The sequence below is a fragment of the Rhincodon typus genome, chromosome 47 (assembly GCF_021869965.1).
Source record: "Rhincodon typus isolate 14 chromosome 47, sRhiTyp1.1, whole genome shotgun sequence".
NCBI classification, from domain to species: Eukaryota; Metazoa; Chordata; class Chondrichthyes; order Orectolobiformes; family Rhincodontidae; genus Rhincodon; species Rhincodon typus.
In genome coordinates, this window is record NC_063378.1 from 1,448,939 (window position 1) to 1,457,234 (window position 8,296).

Consider the following 8,296-nt stretch of genomic DNA (forward strand, 5'->3'; position numbering starts at 1 on the left):
TCCCTGTGGGAGCAAGTCCCACGTTCTCCTCTCATCCCTGTGGGAGCGAGTACCACAATCCCTATTACTCCATGTGGAAGCAGGTCCCACATTGCCACCAACCCCCCCACTCCCTGCAAGAGTGTGTCCCACGTTCTCCCCCCACTTCTTGGAGTGGGGGTGAGGGGAAGACGTTTTTCCTGAATTCCCTTTTGGATTTATTTAGGATTCTCTTCTATCGATGGCCCCTTGTTCTGGTCTCCCTCCCCAAAGTGGGAACATCTTCTCTACATCTCCCCAATCAAAACCCCTTTCAGAATTTTAATGACCTCGATCTGGTCACTCCTCACCCTCCTCTTTTAAAGAGAAAAGAGCCTCAGACTACAAGGTCTCTCCCCACAGCCTCTCAGTTCTGGGATCATTCTTTGTAAATCCTATTTCCTTTCTCCTGATTTAATACATCCAACGCCATTTCAATCACAGGCAGCAATGCGTTACCAATAACTTACATTTCACACTCAAGGTGACTGAGTTGGACACTTGGTGGTTGGTTTGAGGGTAGTGACATGTACAGTGGACAGTTTGACCATGATGCCTGTGTGAAGGGTTAAAGGTCAGCACTGTGGAAACCTCGCCCTTGCTCTCTGTGGTGTCACTGGCTGAAGAGGATAGCAGTTGACTCCAAGTCAGTTTGGGACGGTTATCAGGGCAGGTGTGGAGGGCTTTACAGATGATGTATGCCGATGTCCCTTCCTGTAAATCCTCAGGGAGTAACATCTCAGGACGGTCAGGAGCATCTGTAAAATGGAAAGAGCCAGATGTTAGCAACCACTGGAAAGGAGCTCGGGCTTTGCATCAGAATCCGGGCTCTCAAAATCTCTGGGACTTTCGGTTCCTTCACTCTATGTAGAGCAATGCCCCATTCTGTCACTCCCTTCCCATCATTCTGTGAGTTTATTTCCCTCAAGTGCCCACCCAATTTCCTTTTGGAATCACTGACCATATCTCCTCCACCCCACCCCGTAAGCAGCCAGTTTCACGTCATTACTGCTCCTAGAAACATAGAAAACAGGAGCAGGAGTGGGCCATTCAGCCCTTTGAGCCTGCTCCCCCATTCAATAGGATCATGGCCGATCTTCCAGCTCAGTCCCCTGTTCCCTGCTTTCTCACCCCCATACCATTTGATCCCTTTAGCCCAAAGAACAACATCTAACTACTTCTTAGAAATATTCAATGTTTTGGCCTCAACCACTTTCTGCCACAAAGTCACCACTCTCTGGGTGAAGATATTTCTCCCCATCTCAGTCCTAAATGGCTTACCCCACACGCTTAGAATATGACTGCCTGGTTCTGGACTCCCTGGTCATTGGGAATATCCTTCCTGTGTTCACCTTGTCTAGCCCTGACAGACATTTATAACTTTGTATGCTATCCTCCTCACTGCCACCTCATTAGTCGTAGAGTCATACATCATGGAAACAGATCTTTCGGTCCACCCAGTCCGTGCCAAACATAATCCCAAACTAAACTAGTGCCACGTGCCTGCTCCTGGTGGCCTAGTGGTATTATTGCTGGACTGTTAATCCAGGGACCTAGATAATGTTTTGGGGACCTGGATTCAAATCCCACCATGGCAGATGGTGGAATTTGAAATTGATAATGTATCTGGAATTAAAAATCTAACGATGACTGTGAATCCATTGCCGAATTTCAGGGAAAACCCATCTGGTTCACTAATGTCCTTTAGGGTAGGAAACTGCCATTCTGACCTACATGTGATTCCAGACCCACAGCAATGTGGTGGACTGGCCTCTGGGCAATAAATGTTGCCTAGCCAGGCAATAAATGCCCTCATCCTGTGAATGAATAAAAAAAAATCTCCCTCCAAACCTTTCCTATTCATATACCCATACAAATGTCTTTTAAATGTGTGATTGTACCCTCATCCACCACTTCCTCAAGAGGTTCATTCTATATGCAAACCATCCTCTGTGTAAAAAAAAATTGCCTCTATGTCTTTATTAAATCTCTCTCCTCTTCCTTTAAAAATGTGCGCCCTAGTCTTGAAATCCCCCAACCTAGGGAAAGGACAACTACCATTAACTATATCTGTACCTCTCATTAGTTTATAAACTTCTATCAGGTCGCCTCTCAACCTCCTACGTTCCAGTGAAAAAGTCCCAGCCTTTCTTTATAACTCAAACTTTCCATACCCAGCAACATCCTGATAAATCTCTTTTGAACTCTCTCCAGCTTAATAATATCCTTCCTATACCTGGACAACCAGAACTGGACACAGTATTCCAGAAGAGACCTCATCAATGTCCATAAGACCATAGGACATAGGAGCAGAAATTAGGCCATTCAGCCACTTGAGTTTGCTCCGCCATTCAATCATGGCTGAGAAGTTTCTCAACCCCATTCCCCCGCTTTCTCCCCGTAATCCTTGATCCCCTTGACAATCAAGAACCTATCTATCTCCATCTTAAATATATTCAATGACCTGGCCTCCAAAGCCTTCTGTGGCAGTGAATTCCATAGATTCACCACTCTCTGGCTTATCTCTGTTCTAAAAGGTCCTCCCTTTACCCTAAGTCTGTGCCTTTGGGTCCCAGTCTCTCCTACCAATGGAAACATCTTCCCAACATCCACTCTGCCCAGACCATTCAGTATTCTGTAAGTTTCAATTGGATCCCCCCACGTCCTTGTGAATTCCATTGAGTATAGACCCAGAGTCCTCAAACGTTCCTCATATGTTGAGCTTTTCATTCATGGAACCATTCTTGTGAACTTCCTCTGAACCCTCTCCAGTGCCAGTACAGGTTTCCTGAGATATGGAGCCCAAAACTGCGCACAGTTCTTCAAATGTGGCCTGACCAGAGCCTTATTGAACCTATACATCCCTGCTTTTATATTCAAGTCCTCTCAAAATAAATGCCAAAATTGCATTTGCCTTCCTAACTACTGATTCAACCTGCAAGTCTATTTCATAGAATCCCGACAGTGTGGAAATAGGCCCTTTGGCCCAACAAGTCCACACAGCATCCCACCCAGACCTATCCCCCGCTATAACCCACTTAATCTACACATCCCTAAACACTGCAGACAATTTAGCATGGCCAATCCACCTAGCCTGCACATCTTTGGACTGCAGGAGGAAACCCATTCAGAGAGGGGAAGAATGTGCAAACTCCAAACAGACAGTCACCCAAGGGTGGAATCAAGCCCAGGACCCTGGCACTGTGAAGCAGCAGTGCTAACCACTGAGCCACTGTGCTGATTGTGAAAAGGGGCACCCAGATTTGAACTGGGAACCTCTTGATCTGCAGTAAAATGCTCTACCATTGAGCTATACCCCCAGTGCTTTACCTTGAGAGAATCCTGATTAGAACTCCCAAGTCTGTTTGCACTTCAGACTTCTGAATTTTCTCTCCATTTAGAAAATAGTCCATAGCTCTATTCTTCTTACCAAAGTGCATGATCTCGCACTTTCCCACGTTGTACTCCATCTGCCATTTCTTTGCCCAATCTCCTAACCTGTCCAAATTCTTCTGCAGCCTCCCCACCTCCTCAATACTACCTGTCCATCTACCTATCTTTGTATTGTCTGCAAGTTTAGCCAGAATGCCCTCAGTTCTTTCATCTAGATCATTAATGTACAAAGTGAAAAGTTGTGGTCCCAGCACTGACCCTTGTGGAACACCACTTGTCACCGGCTGCCATCCTGAGAAAGACCCTTTTATCCCCACTCTCTGCTTTCTGCCAGACAGCCAATCTTCCATCCACGCTAGCACCTTGCCTCTAACACCATGGGCCCTTATCTTACTCGGCAGCCTTCCTAGTTACCCTCTTCTTAATTTATTTGTAGAATCATCTCGGATGATCCATAACGTTATCTGCCAATGCTATCTCATATTCCCTCTTTGCCTTCCTGATTTCTCTCTTAAGAATGTCCCTACACTCTGTATACTGATTAAGAGATTCAATTGCCTCACAATCTGCCCTTGCACCCCACCTCAGAGGCATTATCACTCATTATGTACAACTCCTTCCTCACAATCCCAGCTCTGTATATCCTCCCCAGAATCTTCAATCTGTCTCCCCCGGCAAATGGGAACAGCTTTCCTTTGACCCCCGATCTAAACCTGTCCCCATCTGCTCCACCTCAATCAGACAGCCCCCGTTTCTCCAACCATGTCACTAACATCCCTGATCCCAACAGCCATTCAGGTCAATGTCCCCCACACCATTGCCAGAGCCTTTGCATCTTTGCTGCAGAGCCAGGGAACTCAGTACACTGCTGCAGCAGAGCCTAAACCATCGCTTTCTAGCAGTATAGCAACATCTCTCCGTACTTGCCTCGACTGCTCAGTTTCTAAACAGAAGGGAGCCATTGCTGTTTTAATAATTTTTTCAATGTAACCTTTCATGATGGCTAGGTCTCTCTGTCCAAGTAAACATGATAAATTGTTTGCTGTCCACGTTCTTTTGTTGCTGGTCCTATCACAGAGTGTCCCTCTACATTTCTCAGCACTGAACTGTACCTTTCATGACTCTGCCCAGCTCACTGCTCTCTTGCGCAGTTCACCCTGAAGCTCTCCTCCTGATGAACAAGCATACTGGTGGGGTCTGTATGATTTTCAAACTTTCAAATTCAGTTCCATTGAATGATGAAAGAGTTCAAACTACAAGAGTCTCTCCTATTCTGAACAACCAACACACTCCAGACTGAAGCTGCTCTGCTTCATATGCAGTGACATAGCACAAGCTGGAACCTGAGGATCACGTACTGACATGTCAATAATACTGCACTCCCTCAGCACTGACCCTCCGACAGTGTGGCACTCCCTCAGCACCAACTCTCCAACAGCGCAGCACCCCCTCAGCACTGGCCCTCCGATAGTGCAGCACTCCCTCAACACTAACCCCTGACAGTGTGGCAGTCCCTCTGTACTCACCCTTCAATTATGCTGTACTTCCTCAATATTGACCGTCCAACAGAGTTGCACTCCCTCAGTGTTGAACGTCTGACAGAGTGGCACCCCCTAAGTCCTGAAACTTGAATAGAACGTCACTCCCTTAGTACTGACCCTCCAACAAAGTTGCACTCCCTCATTATCGACCCTTTGATAATGCAGCACTCCCACACTGCTGGCATTTTGACACTGCAGCCCTCTGCGATCATACCCCAGTGTGAAGTTCACACTAACATCTCCTGTAGTGAGACCTGAACTCACAACCTTCAGACTGAGCGACACAAGGCATACCCCCTTGTACTGAGGGGCTGTCAGATGGACTGGGACTTGCCTAGAACTTGTAGATGGACTGGTTCTTTGAAGGTATGATCTTCGAATCCCTCCAAATCCACATAAAAGTAATAGTTATCACTGTCGCCAGGCCTGAGGTTATTAATCTTCAAGGTGCAATTCTTCCGCTCCAAGTCTCCAATTATATCTGTACGTCCAACAAAGGTGGACATCCCATAATTGGGATCCTTGCTGTAGGCAACAGTGTATTTCCAGTAGTACCAGTACTTAAACCAAGCTCCCTGCATGGCCTTGTAAGGGCGGGATGGAAAGTTGAAGGTACAGGGTATAACAACACATGACCCCTTGATGGCCCTTCGAGCTGCAGTTGTCATCGTCCATTCTTCTGTTGCCACACCTGACAGAGAGAGCGGTACAGAACATTATGCAGCCAAATATGACTGAATTGGGAGATAGAGTACAGAGGAGCCTGGATGCCCTTTTACACAGGTAACAGCATATGAACATCTGAATCCAGAACAGAAGTAGGCCATTCAGACCCTTGAGACTGGCACACCACCCTCCACCCCCCCCCCCCCCACCCTCCATTCAATAAGGTCATGCCTGATCCCTTTGTGTTTAGAATTCCACATTCCATCTATCCCCACTAACCTCTGATTCTCCAGCCCAACAAGAATCCATCCCACACCTTAAAAATATTCACTGTTCCCATCTCCACCTTCTGGGGCAGAGTATCCGAAAGTCACACAATGCTTTCTTTCAAAAATAATTTTAGCACAGAGCCCCCCCTAGTTTGGACTTGACCCACAAGAGGGTATATCCTTGCCACACCCAGTTTAACAAGCTTCTTCAGGATCTTATAAAGTGACATTCTTTTCAGCCATGAAAAAAGAGTTTATTCCGATTGAAGTAATAAGCTAAATTATAGCAAATTGAAGGGGCTCAGCCCCTGGAAGAGGCACTATTAAAAAAAACTTAAAATGGAAATGAACGAAATTGAACGTGTGTTGTTTGTTTGGAGATGAATAATGCACTCCTCCCCCAGCTGTGGGCACCAAGCACAGACAGCCTGTAGTAAGGCTGTGGAGTCTGTCTTTATGTACTTCACAAGAACATAAACATGATGTCATATTTTGTTGAAAAAGGGATTGAGTATAAGCATCTTGCCTCAGTTGTACAAAACACCGTTGGCTGCATATCTCACTTACATGTTTGATCTCGTTATTTAAGGGCAGACAGATATCAATATTAGAGTCAGTAGTTTTAACCAGTCTGCTCAGGCATGCTATGATCATAGATCATAGAATCCTTACAGTGTGGAAACAGGCCCTTCGGCCCAACAAGTCCACACTAAACCTCAAAGCATCCCATCCAGACCCACCCCATCTACACATCCCTGAACACTAAGGGCAATTTAGCATGGCCAATCCACCGATCCTGCACATCTTTGGAATGTGGGAGGAAACCGGAGCAAACCCGTACAGACACGGGGAGAATGTGCAAACTTCACACAGACAGTTACCCGATGGGGGAAATCAAACCCGGGTCCCTGGCGCTGTGAGGCAGCAGTACTAATCACTGAGCCACCATGCCACCCAGCGATGTACCAGTGGAACAGGTGGGTTGTGAACCTGGGCGTCCAAGCCCAGAGATAGGGACTCTACCCCTTCGTCACAAGAGCCCCATGCACTGAGACCATGCTGATCATGTTGGGCTATAAGTCACTGGGGTTAAATGGGGAGATCTGACTGTGACCTGGAAGGTCCTGAGTGGAGGATAAATGAATTGCTCCCCTCCTGGCGAAGCTCCTTAAAGCAGCATGTTGCTTTACCGAGTAGGCGCTATAAGAATGCACTTGAAAGCACTCTCTCCATAGCTCTGCTCCGAGTGAGAATCTACAAACCAGCCGTCTGTTTTAGACACCAAGCTAACACCCTCAGCCCCAAAGCCTCTTTCCATCTCAGACTGTAATGTTTTGTCCCTCCCGAGACAGCACCAACCTCCGAGGGGGAGTACGGAGGGAGATTTCACAGGATGGCCCGGGGTTTGGGAGGTTTCAGTTCACGGAGGCTGGGACCCGTCCACCTCGGAGCAGAGAATGTTAAAGGGGGAGACTGAATCGGGCCGTTCAAAATCACCGGGGGTGGATGAGGGGATCACAGTCACTAAGGGCAGGACCGGCAATAACCAGAGGGGCAATAATGGAAGAGAATCAGGAAAAGACCGAGAGGGAGGAAAGGGGGAGGGGAGAATTTGTTTTTTTTTGGACCCAGTGAGTTGTGATCTGGGACTCTTGGCCTGAAAGGGCGGTGGGAGCAGATTCCAAAAGGGGTAGAGGGGAAGGATATCAGGGAAATATTGGTGGGGGGTAAAGTTGTAGGGCAGTGACGGGACAGGAGTAGCAGGGGTAGAGTGACGGGCCGAATCGCCTCCGTTTGGTGAGATTGAAGAATAATTCCTTCCTACCTGACAGCCAACCGAAGGCCATCAACACCAAAGGTATCTTTCCCATCTTCAGTTCCTCACCTAAACAAAAGACAGACTTTTTTAACCAAGTACTTCCTCAAAGCACAAACCCACTTTTCATAGAGTTAAACCGCACAAACAGCTAACAGTTTAGAGGTATCTCTATCACTCTTTCTGTCTCACTTTATCCCGGTCTCTGTCTCCTCTCTCAACTGTCATCCTCAGTATCTCACTATTTTTCCATCGATTTCCCTCTCCGTCGCTCTCTCTCTCTCCTCCTCTGGCTCCAATGCACTTCCTTTACCTCTAATTCTTTCTCCATGTCACTGTTCTCTCTCTCTGTCTATCCCTGTTTCTTGTCTTCCCCTCTTCTGTAATCTGTTTCCCACTCGCGCTCTCCCTCCCTGCACTCTGTCACTCTCTGGCGTCTCTCAGATATACAACGCGCCTCTGTTTCAGAGATAGTAGGACCTGCAGATGCTGGAGAATCTGAGATAACAAGGTGTAGAGCTGGATGAACACAGCAGGCCAAGCAGCATCAGAGGGGCAGGAAGGCTGACGTTTCGGGCCGAGACCCTTCTTCA

The 8,296-nt window shown here is 47.2% G+C and overlaps 1 non-coding gene across 1 annotated transcript; it reads right to left on the reverse strand.

Annotated features, from left to right (window-relative positions):
* Positions 1-3,266: 3,266 nt before the first annotated feature.
* Positions 3,267-3,338, reverse strand: trnac-gca. Its single transcript has one exon. It is a non-coding gene; the product is annotated as a tRNA-Cys (tRNA).
* Positions 3,339-8,296: the final 4,958 nt, after the last annotated feature.